General features: G+C 43.7%; 1 protein-coding gene across 4 annotated transcripts in view; it reads left to right on the top strand.

The window, feature by feature from the left end:
- Window positions 1-13,827, top strand: part of foxp2 (forkhead box P2) — a 120,077-nt gene that overhangs the window by 4,838 nt on the left and 101,412 nt on the right. For all 4 annotated transcript variants that reach the window (XM_046378573.1, XM_046378574.1, XM_046378572.1 and 1 more), the window contains exons 2-3: window positions 4,819-4,883; window positions 5,570-5,635. The gene's annotated coding sequence lies outside the window, so the exon portion shown is untranslated. The remainder of the gene's footprint in view (window positions 1-4,818; window positions 4,884-5,569; window positions 5,636-13,827) is intronic.

Here is a 13,827-nt window from a genome sequence, read left to right as displayed (position 1 = left end):
AAATGTTTATTTCAAACATGTTGTGAGAGGGGAAAAAACATGGGGGGGGGGGGGGGGGGGGATTCGTGACAGTAACAGTTTTTGACAGGCACATTAGGCTGCAGAAAGAGCATCCAGCTCGGGGCTGAGGGCATATGGTGCTGCCTTCTGCCGGCGTAGCTCTAGACCAAGTTACAACACTCGCGCAGGGTCACGACTGTCTCAGGTTTGTTCCTTCTGTCTCACTCGTCTAAATAAAAACAGGAGGAAAAATGGAAGTGGGGGGTTGGGTGGTGGTGGCGGCGGCGGCGTTGAGTGCGTGTCGTACAGTAGTAGCTGTGTCTTTCAGTAAAGGACAAAAGGAATGTTTCCATGTCGAGCCCTTTGGGTCAGAACATAATTTTGTCACAATGTGGAGGGGGAGACGTTTGACATTTTCAGAAACGCATCACTTTTTAAATTTGGGTTGATTCACAGCAGCACATACTCTGCCACAGTTTGTGTTTCTGCCATAGTAAAAGCACATTTGCACCAAACATAATAGCAGTTATCTAGTTACACACAAGTATAGTGTAGTTATTTTATCTCCTTTCACCATCTGAACACCCAGCTTGTGCTCTTGAATGGCAACCCATAATCCGACTCTAAACAATGACCACGTTGGCTCTGTTAGGTTTTCTCCTCTGTAATGTGGAGAGGATGGACTTGGATAATGTGTAGGGTGACGCAGGGCTCTGGTCTGAGGACAGCGGATCGGTGGGAGGGTAATTACAGGCTACCGTGTGGCTCTCTGGATTTTCCCCAGATCACAGCTACAGGCCTCAGAGCTTAGCCTCCGTCGCTGCTCTTTGAGAACGAAATAAAACAGCCACAACATATGGAGGCAGCAAAACAATGGTTTATTTTTATGATATTTGATGAGTGGTTTTTAATTTAGATTGTCACTTCTGGCAAGCAGCAGGGCAGATGGTGCAAACTTGAGTGCCCATTAGAGCCTAAATACCTCCAGGCAGCTGTTGGTCATAAACTTTTACATTTTTTTTTTTTCCTCCTGCATGTTTTTTTTTTCCTTCTGCATTTTCGCTCTTTAACACGGCTTGGGTCAAGAGGAGTCAAACCTGTTACAACACCTGTTTCTGCATATGCAAATCTGTTGTTTTGTCATTTCATTAGGCAAGGCAAAAAGACAAGGGTCCCTTGTGGTTGCAAATGCGACTGGCACTGGGCCCAGTTGGCATGCTGCACAGCAGAGGGATGCTCGAGGCTTGATGAGGGGAGGGACGAGAAGTTGGGTTTCCGCAGCGAGGCGACTCAGCCGTCGGATGCCTTCACGTTACGGTTCAATCTGGATAGGTTCCCTAAATTCAGAGTCAAAGTTGTCTTGGAAATTGAGGAGAGGGCTGAACTTCCCCTCCCACTATCTGTCTTTATATTCTCTGTAAAGAGTAGCCATAAGTGAATGGTGAAGGACATGCCCAGTAGCCAAAAACTGGCATACGCGTGTCTGGCACACGCAACACCCCCCCTTTCCCACCTCTCAGCATCCTCCTCTCTCCCCCCTCACTCCTCCTCCCATCCTCATCCCTTCATCATCTGGTGCTCCCCCGCAGCGCTCGCCTCTTAACCACATGTGCCAGTGCCGGGCCTGCTCTTGCTCCAGGGCTAATTGTTCACTGGTAAACTGCATGCTTGTTGGTGGGGGCTCCCCCTTCATCCACGCACACTGCTACAAAACCGGATGGTGGCGGTGATGATGGGTGTGGTGGTGGTGGTGGTGGGGGGTACAGATCATGATCTCTCCATGCAGTTTATTTTCCCCGTATAAGTCTGAAGATTGTCGGTTGTAATCCGGCCTGTGCGCTCAATGCAACAAATACACCATGAAATTAAAGGTTATTGCAGGAGCATAATGCAAAAGCTCTGTTTGAGATTACCAAAGCTGTTTGCAGACCTGGGTAAAATGACAAGGGGGGGCTGGCAGAGTATGCTTTGCTTTCCTGTTTTGTTTTTGTTTTGTTTTGGTTTTTTTTTGGTTTTTTTGGTGGTGGTTGGGGGGTTGCCTGTCCAAGAATTTCCCTTTCCTTCTGAGAACTGGACTGGTTTGTCTTTTTTGCCAAATGATTTATTAGTACGAATTTATTTGCAGCCCAGTTGTATAAAAAGCTGTAAGGACACTGCTTATAGAGTGACTTTGAAGGTGGTTGCTTTAAGTTGAAATTGCATCTTGAACATTTCTAACTGTCGAGTATGACTAGCCTGTGTCCGAGTCCAGGCTTATCCATTGTAAATTGTTCTAATCTGGTGATGTTGTGGTCTTTTCACGAGTGCCCTCCTCAACCTAGAACTAATAGTTAGTTGGATGGATGGAAAGACCTAGGACTAGTCCCTGTGCTGAGTTAATCTCATCTGATAACTGAGGATAACTCCTCCTCCTCCTCCCTCTCCTTTCTTCTTTCCCCCCTTTCTGTCTTCCTCCTCCCCTTCTCTGCCATGGCTTGGTGGGTCTGATTTGTAGTTCTGCTCCTCTCTCTCTCTCGCTCTCTCCACACAGACGGCATTAAAGCCAGGCCCCACAAGCCCCCTCTGATATGGGAGAGTTCATTAGAGATGTGCCTTTGATGGGCAGCCTTTTCATGTGACTACCGGTTTTTCAAATACCTTGATGTAGAAGCTTAAGAAGGCATTGTGCAGTAAGCCCTCCTTTTGATGCGACTTATTTAGATCTGCATAGTAAATCAGGGGGGAGTAAATAACCAGCCAACAGATGGAAGCAAGGAGATAAGGCACCGGCGAACAATCGCATTTGTATTTTGTTATGATGTTGACAGCAGCTAAAATTCACTAATCTAGAGCCACTGATCTGCATTTCAAAGAAATCTCATTTAGCAGCGGGGAGGATAAAGTTCCTCTCATTGTGTCTATTTTATTGCATTCTTTGCTAATTTATCTGCCCACAGATTTAACGTGCAGGGCTTGGTGGTAGGAGCTGGCGTCCGTGCGTTGCATAGGGGGTCTTAAATATTGTGAAAGCGGTTACGTCTAGACTGTGAGCTGAGGGTAATTACACGTCTGACCATGAATAGAATGAGTTTGAAGACTCATCTTTCTTCGGGCAGGCCTGAATTGCTCGACTAACACTGATAAGGAGCATTTGGTCCCCACAGAAATATTGCTAGCGACTTTCCATAATGCACCCCCCCCCCCCTTCCCAACACCAAGGATGGTATTTACTTTTAAGATAAAGTTATTGTGTACAGTAATCTGACTTGTTAGCATAATGTCCTCTTTCATCGCAGGACACTCCTTTTTCTGCAGTGTGGAGGTATTTGTGGTCCGAGTCTTAAATAGTTTATCTTGACTTAGTGCACGAGCGCTTTATGTAAATATCAGCCTATAGCATTATTAGGCCTTCATGAATACTTGAATGCATTTGCCATATTTATAAGTTGATAGAATTTACCAGTGGTTTTATATTTGGCATAGAGATATGTGTGGTATTTGTAAATCCCCACGAATTGGAGGTCATACAGACTAATAGCATTCCTAATGCTTTTCCAGTGAATAAAATATGACATCTGCACAGCCCAGAGGTATACAGAGCAGCAAATAATTTGAAGCAAATGGGTATTAAGTTGAAATAATGTTTTATATCTAAATTAAATTTAAAACTATTTGTTTGTACTTCACTGTAAGGTTTTGAGAAAAATCTCACCACAGTTTTGTTACTTTATATACATAGAACTGTATTTCTCACTTGTTCAGTATGCGCTTACACAGTAAAATTTAAATCATGATTTTGTAATGCCCTATTTGATTCTGAACTTGCCAAATCTTTTCATGTCTGTTTTCTCAGTGTACAGTGCATTCTTTGGTGCCCCCCCCCCCCCTCTCCTCAAACCCTCTCACCCTGTTCTGAGTAAATGTTGCACGGCAATCTGTGCAACATTTTCCACAAACTCAAAACAGTGAAAAATTATAGCAGTTGGCATGTTTTGTTTTCAGCTGTGCTCTTTGAGCTGAGGGCTTTTTGTACAGTTCAGAGAGCACATTCCTTAGGATTCAGCAGTCGTTGGTTGCCTGTAGGGGTCATTGGAATTCTCGGCGAATAAAAGGGGGGTGGGTGGGGGTCTCAGTGAGGAACATCCAGGCCGTTTTGTGCCCCTCGTGCCCCCAGCAGCAGAAATTTGCCTCCACAACACTCTTGAATGAGGGGAATTAATTTTTTTCCCCCTTTAGTCTTCTCAATGAGATGTTTGTGCTTTAAAAATGTCCAGAGCAATCTGGAGCTGCAGTTGTGGTATGGTGCACTACTTGTGCAAGATCAACACCAAAAATAATCATTCCTGATGGTTTCTAAATTATACAGATTCCATAACATGTGTACTTAGATGCAGACAGCTGAATGGACCTACATGAGAAATCAATCGTGTCAGGTTAACAGTGTGATTTACTTGGTGCTGAGAGCTTGAGCCTTCCAGGCACTGCACCTTTCAACTTGAGAGAGAGTGAGGGGTGTGTGTGTGTGTGTGTGTGTGTGTGTGTGTGTGTACAGTGGTGGGGGGGGCGCTTGTTGTGTACTTTACATTGCCTGTTTGTGCATGCACTCACACACTTACGCATACACATTCTCATGCCTCACAGCAAAATCCAGGTGCACTTTGTTGTTCTAAACTTTATTGCGTTCACCTACAAGCCATACAGACAATTGTTATGCAAGACACAAGCTAGCCCACACATGTCCACACCAGCACTGAGTGCGCCTGGGAAACATCGAAAAAGATCACAGTTTCATGAGCAGATTTGGACTAATGGTATACTTCCTGTTTTGTCTCACCTCAGATAGCTGACATCGCTGGATTCCTTCCACGCCTGTGACGGACAACAACAGCAAGTTCTCCCTAAGGGTAAGTGTTTGAACTGGGTCCCCTTCATGTCCATCTGTCAAGGAACTCTCCACCTTGAGAGAGATTAGAGTAGTATTATAAGTGTCTTTTCAAGGATCAGCGTTCAAATGAAGAGTAACTTACAGTGTATTCTTAAGATCATTCATCTTTCCAGGTGATATCTTTGAAAGAATGTCTTTTTTTTTGTTTGAATAAACTGATTCAGTTTTTATCTGGACACCAACTGTGTCTTTGCTTGTGGTGTTAGAGTATGTAGTGGCTAGTGGAGGTCAAGAGGGGCCCCCATTCCCCCTGCTCAAATGTAACAAATCTTCATCTTGTCCACCTTGATAGAATTCCCCCTCCACTGGGCAACCTTTCAGTTGTGCCTGTTTGGTTTTCACACCCCAAGGATTTTCAATCTACTCTAACTTAGAAGTTATGATATGCATTATGGCGGACAAACGTGAGCAAGCTTAGATATCAGGTTTATTTTATTGAGTTTGTTGATGTCTTGATCGAGATTTGTGGCCGAACATAACAGCATAACGTGAACGGGGTTATTTTAGCTCCAACCTGACATCTAACCTGGTATGCATTACTCTATGCTCGCTATCTGGAAACTACAGAAGGCAGAAATGCAGCTTTGTTCAATTTAATGCGCCTATTTTCAGTCCAAACATTTATTTTCCGTTTTTTCTTTTTAGGGTGAAATATGCGCACTCTGCGCCCGTAGAAGAAAACAGAAGACGCACACTGTAAAGTCCAGAGTGGTAAGTGAATGCCTCTTCTTTGTCCTTGCATGCCTGGTGTTGTGTTTTTTCGACAGATTAATGTATCTACTGTAATGAGCCACATCAGCCATAACTGCTGGTGGGGTCTGGCCTTAGAGTAACACAGTCATGGGTGCTGAAATGACAAAGCAGCAGAGCCAAGTATCAGAAAAGTATACCTATTAGTGCATATTTATCTTATGGGCTTTATTCAACAGTGGAAAATATTTCCACAAATTGTGTTTCAACTCTCATATTTAAAGTATTAAGAGCTGTGTTATGGAGCTAACTTTCCACATCATTTACAGCCATTACAGTTAAAACACCATCATTTAAAAACTTGATTTGGGAGATATATGAACACATAATTGCATGCATTTCTCAATGATTTTAGCTGAATATGAAATGATAACAATATGAGTGAAATTTATAGGTGATAAGAAATATTGTTTGTTAGAAAGTTACTATCTAATAAGTTCAAATATTTGACTGAGCCTTCATCAGTTCTGCAAAACTTGAACATGCTCTGATGTGTGCCTTCTCCAAGATAATGACACAACACACACGTGTTTGTCACCAGGCCAGTGCACAAATGAGTGCGAGGAATCTCGGGTCGCGTAATGGGAATCACCAATTATGTCTCCAACGTGGCCATTCTATTGATTAGATCTCTCACATACACCAGTGGTGTGTGTGTGTGTGTGTGTGTGTGTGAATGTTTGAATAAGATGTGGTGTGGCGGCAGGTGTGGTCCATATGCTGTCACTCAGTGATCAGTCTTTACAATATGAATCATTTAAATAGATCTGATTAAAAGTGAAATGTATAATAATTTCACATAGGTCGGTGGTTTCTGCTTTGAAGATAAAAATTGCTGTCCGGTTCATTCCGATATTCGGCCCCCGACCTGAGGGAGAAAATCTTAGTATACCATCATGAAGAAGTCTTTGGGTGGGAACAAAGTACTGGGTGGCTTGGCATGAGAACCAGGTCCACCTCCCCAAGAGTCCCATGTTACCAGAGTGAAGCAGAGTCAAGATTTTCTTCCCCACCTAAAAGAGATTTAAATATTAGTTCTTAATTTGTCTCATCTTCAGTTAAATCTTCAAAGATGAACTCTTACTGCATATCTGCTGGCCTTAAAAAGTCTTTCTAATCATTGCAAAAAAAAATTTCCCCAACGGTGCTAGCCATGCTTTCGGTGTAGACGTATATAAAAATCTACAGCAATTAAATATATCTTTGGCAGCTTTAAGGAAGCAGTTCGGACTGAACAGCCCTCTGCTCACATTTCCAGTTTGAAATTGATTTCTTGTCATAGATCAGAGACCTCTTGTCATTCCACTTCCAATCCTCAAATGGTTTCTTTGAGCCTGCTAACTGTCGTCCCTGTGAGTGGGCAAACAGGAGGAACCTCCACGGGTCTTTACCCTGGGCACTAAGAGCAGTCGAGGGGGTAGAAGCAGAAATCAAAGGGACTTGGATCATTCCCCATTGGCAGCCCCCATTGTCTAGCTGATTTGGGATTGGTGGAGAAGGTGAAAACTGTGGGGTGGAGTGTGGGGGTGGATGGAGATCAGGCAAAGCAACCCCCTTTTTTCCCCCCCTAATCTTTATCCACCATTAACCCCAGTGCCCCAGTGTGTGGCTGAGATCAGGGCCATTGGTCAATCCCCCATTCACCGCCACCCAGAATATTTTAAAGTTAAGCCCCCTCACTTAACAAAAAAAGTCTTACTCATCAAAGGTTCACTTTCCCCTTCTTTCTCTCTTCCTTCGCTCTCAGTCCCAAGGATCTGCGGCTCTTCTTCATGCACCCTTCTCTCTGTGGTCCACTGTTTTGTCTTCATATGTAGGCACGGGGGAGGGAGAGAATGTGGAAGTTTTGGAAGTTCCCCAAGTTTCCATATTTTGATTTAATGAGGTTTGGGGTCTGATAGTGTCATGCTGTGAGCAAATTGGAGCGAAAGTGTATGGACCAATGACGTCCTGCCCTTTGCGGATCCCACGGATTAGGATCTGTCCTGTTTTTGAAATAGACTCCGGAATTGCATTCACATTAAATCCGCAGAGGAAATATTTTTCACACCTGATACGTATATTCCCAGCTTTTTTCTTTCTTCCTTTTTTGGCCCTTTGCTACAGCCCCATATGAAACTCATCAGACTTTGAAATTGTAACGAGGCTGAATTCAGTCCGGATCCCATCCTCCATATGAACATTTCAGATGTCTTAGGAAGTGTCAGGTATTTATCTTACACAGGTCTGATGTGAAAAGAGGTACAGAACTGAGGGACAGAACAAAACAAAAACATGAGAGAGGACGTGGAGATGAAGGGGTGAGGAGCAGGAGAAAAGCGACTGCATGGAGAGTGTTTGTCCAGAATGCACAGTTGCCATGAGAATGGAGTTAGAAAGTGGGGAGGTGAGGAGGCTACAGAATGAGTATTGCCGTCATTCCTTAAGGAGAAGATAAAGAGGCTCAATGAGGCTATTGATCCTCGTGGCTGTCTATACCGCCCCGCTCTCTTTCTTTCTCTCTCTCCCTCCCTTATCTTTTATCCTGTTGTTGTGTAAAATGCCAAATCTTCATGCTATTTTGCAGAAAAATGTGTGATTTTTTTTTTGTTTTTTTTTGGGGGGGGATTATTATAAGGATAAAGAGTAAATTTCTCAGCAAGGGCCTCCACACTTTAAGGGCCCCTCCAGTAGTTCTGTATATGTACAACTCACGGCAGAGATGACTTATAGTTTAGAGATGACGGATTGCAAATACTGCGTGCACCACCTTAAATTCTATAAACGAACAGAGGTCTAGTGTTTCATGTGTTATTCTTTCTTAATTGGAGAAACCTTGGATGCGGAAGCTGGATTCAATGGCATCTCTCCAAGAGCCTGAGATTATTGTGAAACCCAACCCGAGGCGGGCATGACATCAGAGCAGCCTGACACAAGTTTGAACTCCTTGTTTCAGGTGGGAAGAATTATGAGTGGCTTCACTCGCAGGTGATCGTGTCCAATGAATCGGTCGCACACAGTCGCTCAATTCTTCTCCTGAGGTCTAAATGCTGATTGTCTTGACAGATTGAACTCTTGTGTTATCACCAAACTGTCACGCGGCCTCATTTTTCAGCCTGCACACACAGCCCACAGTTTATGTTAGCTCTTCACAGTCCAGTGTTTTATAAGAATATTGTCATTATGACATATACTGAATCTGTTCTATTTTAACCCACTGATGATATCTGTTTGTATCAGACGCTGACATTGTATTGAAATACCCTGAGCTGCTGACAAATCGATGCTGAATTCTTTGCATTTGAGACATTTCCAAAATGCGAACAATATGTTAATATTTTCACATACTGTATGTTATCCACAGAAATTGGTTTCTAGGAAACACATCTCAGTTTTTGCACTTTAATCAACCTCAGAAGAACTTGTAATAATGTGGATTTGGGCTTCCTGTGGTGCAATAAGACTTAAGTTGTTTAGCCAATCAGATACAAAGGTTTGTATAAATGTAAATGAGATTGTTTGTTCTGTTCCTTGTTAAGTATAATATTGCGATTTTGTGTCATGACATATGTGGAACGACAGCAGCATTCAGATTGGTTCACTTTGATGATATTTCTTTGCATATTGAGTTTTAATTACATAAGTGTGTCCAAGCTACACTTTTTCATCAAACATTTCTGCAACAAAAATGACACATTTTCATGCAACATGCTTATGATTCCTTCATAAGATGAGTGTCTTCCTCTGCCATTTCTCACTCTTTCTTTTTTCTTTTCTTTTTTTTCTGAGTGCAAGTTTCAAATCAAACCACACGGTCACAGCCACTGAGAAAGCTTTTACTCCAGAGGCAACAAGCCAAGTCCTTTGTTCGTAATGATCACTTGATCGCCGGTTGAAAAGGGATACAGGCGGCAGTGAAATCCTACAACAGCTTGGAATCCGACTTCACCACCACAAACCACAAGCCCAGACACTGCAACCGTTACTACCTGGTTGGAGGCAAAATGGGCAGAAAGCATCCGTGTGTTTGTGTGGTTTTAAAATACACACACACACACACACACAGCACAGTCGATTTGGGTCACAGAGCTGACAGACAGTGGAATGTGAATGTGTGTATGTTGACAAACTCCACTGCACTCTGAATGGGGTTTGTGATTACACCTCATCATGCGTGCTGCATCGGTCCTGTCCCCGGCCCCCCGATCCTTCTCCCTGTCTCTGCCTCTCTCCCCCCTTCTCCCCATTTCTCCCTCTCTCACCACTGTGCCTCTTGGGCAATCATGTGGTCACACTACCTGACTCCTTGCTGCTCAAGAGTGCAGTTGACAAAAACAGCCCGAGGCCCGTCATGTGGAAAAGATTCGGTCGGCACACAGCATACATTCTACCCCCCCCTGCCCCGCCCCCCCCGCCCTACAACTCTTCACTTTCTCCCACTAAGTAACCGAAGCACCAGGGTGTTTCCTTCTTCTGCTCACCTGTGAAGGGAAAAGGCATGGCTTTCCTCCTGTCTGGGCATGTGTGTGTGTGTGTGTGTGTGTCAGACAGTGGATATTTTTTGCATTTGCAACTTTGTGGCCACAGTGCGTGGATTGCCGCTTTAAAAAGCCAAGTGTGTTACTCACCAAAGCCCCCCCCCCCAACCCCATCTGCCTCCCACTCTCTGAGAGGTGCAGGCAGTTTCTCTTTGTCAGTTTAGTTGCACTCCTCATGTCATGTAACATAAAGCTGGCGGTCAGTGAGAGCTCTCAGCTGTCAGTCAGCTTGGTGGTCCTGGCCTGTCGAGTTGCTCACCTGTGTTTATTGGACAAGACCTGCTCCACATTACCCAGGGAGAACACCTTGTCTTCTTCTCTTTTCTTTTTCTCCCATACTTTCTCTTTCACTTTATTTTTGTTCAGTTCTGTCATTCCTTTTGTCTGTCTTTCTTGCGTTTTCCTTGCACAGTATCATTTTTTTATTTTAACCTCTCTCTTTTTATTTTGTAACCCCCCCCCCCTTCTTTCCACTGTCCTGTACACTTTATTTTCTCTGGCTTTCTTCCCTGCTTCTCTTTTTCTGCTATCCTTTTGTTTCCCATCTCCCTCTTCTCCTGCTGTCCGTTTTTATTTTGTATTATTCTGGGACCTCTTTGTCAGCCCTTTCGGTTTAAAGCCACGGCGGTTTTCATCTCTTCTCTGCACCTGGCTGAGCACACGTGCGAGCATGCACACACCAGCATGCACACACCACCGCTACACAAATGATTGAAACTTGTGTCTCAAAAGTTGCTAATGTTCACTGAAGCATTATATTGTAGATAAAGTAAATAAACTAGGTTACTGTGGGAGAAATCTCTGGAATGGACTGCAGTGATCGGGCAGATGACACACACACACACACACGCATCTAACCTTGCACACACATAAACAGACACACATATATCAAGTGAATGGCTGAAAAGGTGTCAGTGGAGTGGGGAGATATTTTCTCTGGCTCAGGAATTTCACAAGTTTAATGTTTTTTGAGGAGAGCTCTCTCGAAAGGTAACAGTTGCGTTCAAGGACCTGCGATTAAAGTGGCTGCTTATACGTTCAGTCCATAGTATACAGTCAGCATATAGAATAACTTTATAAATGTAAAGGACATACTTTTCTTTGCTGTATGAATTTCCCTGGAAGCCATTCTTAACCAGATAGCTTTCGCACATGTTCAAAAAGTCTTTTAAGAAAAGTTATTAACTCACCTCCAGTCAAAGGTGTTCGTGATCATCTCAGCTTCTTTTTATTCACGCTCTCTTTACTCTGAACTTGGTAATTCTACTCTTTTCAGGAGTTCTTTCAAACTGTCCACAGTCAGTTCAATTCAAATGATTTTTGTGGGAAAGACTTATTAGCCAGGCTACTTAGCATATTGGTTAAATGCAAGGGCTGACTCATTGTAGCTATGGGGTTTTTAAACCAGCTTCCACTGAATGATCCCTCAGTTTAGGGCACCAAAGCCACACGCCAAAAGAACGCCACATTCATATTTCCACCTGGTATTATATAAAACTTCCTTGTATTGGCTGTGGTTCCATTCTGTGCCGTAAAGTGGTATGGGTGACATGGTAATACATTTGCATTGTGCCCAGTGATAAATACCCCACCAGGTCTCACTCACTCTGCTGATTTCCAATGTGTCCGAACAGCGCTTGCATTGTCAAAGGCAAGGGGGTCATTCAAAACTCAGCCTCCCTCCTCTCCTGCCTTTTGTCGAATATTTCTGCACGAGTGATAGTTTTCTCATTTATTTAGTGAATAGTCTGCGGGCAAAGAAGAAGAAGAAAGAGTTTTACATTATGGAAATGATGGAATGGGTTATAATCTCCCACATATTCATCAAGGCAGACATTGGACCCTTGTGATACCGTCCTCCATTTGGCTATTGTTCTGGTTCTCTTTCCACGCACTGTTCCTCTCAATGGGCAAAGCGGGCTTTAATCCTGTCTCTCTTCGGAATGACAATGTTTACCAGCTATCATTCAATAAGGAGCCAGGAGTGTGACACACATCCCTCTGTCAGTACATGCTGTGTGAATGTGCTAGGAGCAGATACAGAAGAAAGGCATTGTTAGTCCTCCTAGGAAAGCAGGGTGGACGGAAGAGACCGTAGTTCGACAGAGTGATTGGACGTCTGTGTGAGTGTCCTAACCCCTCTAAAACCTCTCAAAACTTTTCCACCTGACTGTGTATGCATTACATTACAGTCAAAAAATAAGCCCTGAAAAGGCCTTTGGAGTTTGCCTGTCCATACAGCAACACATCGACATGGCAGTGTTGGGTAATTATTGCCCGTAAGTAGGGATTAGAGCTGTGGATGTTGACAGTAAATTGGCTGTCAGAGCGTGTGTTTAACACACCTTTGTGTGGATCAGACACATTCTTGCAAAGAGTGAAGGCGTCTGTACATAACCCTCCTCCCCCCCTCTCCTTTCACATGTATTTACAGTTCACCAATAAATATGGGCTTATTTTTCTCACTCAGTCATCTCTTATTGTGAAAGGAACGCGTAACGAGCTTATGAGATTTCTAAATATAAAAAACAAAAAGGAAAATCCAGGGAAGCTAAGATGTTTGTCTGGCTCTTTCTTCTGTTGCCTTCACCCCCTCTAAATTGTTTTCCCTTCTTGACAGCATTAGGGATTAGTGCCATAGCTGCTAACAATCATTAGTGTGTTTTCACCATTGTGTTGTGCACCGTTTTCTCCCACCTCCACCACCACCACCACCACACCCAGCCTTACCTCCTGCGTGTCTCCTGCTTTCGTGCCGAGCGAAGAAATGAAAAACAATCGTTACGACCTCCAGCGACCCCTCCTGACGCACAGTCAGTTAAATGGTTTGTAAGACGTTTAATTACCAAATGGCATAATCGTTATTCATCTCATCATTAGATGTATGATATTAAGTGAATTGCCTCCCTTGGGTCCCTGTGTTTCACAGATCAATAGATTTAGATGGAGCTTGAAGAGAAAGTGTGTGTGTGGGGGTGGCAGTTAAAAACAGTTCTGAAGCTCCTGATATGAGCACATGCATTGTTTGTGTGATGCACAGCGGTGACATTCACTCATTTTATTTATGCAATTAGCTTTTATATAGGTTTAATTATGCTAATTTCAATGTCTGCACCCAGGAAAGGCAGAATGTCAATTTTTTTTAATGGATTTACGGCTCTTGGGTTTATTTTGATGGTGGAAAGGACATGAAACAATGGACAAGGTTATGACACCCTGCACAGTCTCCCCATCGGCAGAGTGCTTGCGTTTGCACTTTGGGACACTTTGTTGGTATCAAGCATTGTTTGAAGGCATTGTGGAGATTGCTAATGCAGCGTGTACACCTCTGAGGCCCAGTAGCCTGAAGCTTGATATCGCCTGTATTCCCAATGTGAATATGGCTGAGTGGTGATCGGGGACTTGCTGCACCACAAGCTGCTATTCACTGCATCCAGCACTACCAGCTCGAGTTAATTGTCCATTATCTACTATTATCTAAGCTCTACCCCCCCACCCCCTCTTTTATTCTCTCTCACTCACAATTCTAGCTGTCACCACCAGTTTCACTCACTCAATGTGCTGCACCCACTGCTTTTTTTCCCCTATCTACTCTCACAACCTCATACCAGGGTTGTAGCCAAGTCCTGGCAACTG

Source organism: Scatophagus argus, chromosome 22 (genome assembly GCF_020382885.2).
Source record: "Scatophagus argus isolate fScaArg1 chromosome 22, fScaArg1.pri, whole genome shotgun sequence".
Classification (NCBI taxonomy): domain Eukaryota; kingdom Metazoa; phylum Chordata; class Actinopteri; family Scatophagidae; genus Scatophagus; species Scatophagus argus.
This window is presented reverse-complemented; position numbering and strand designations above follow the sequence as displayed.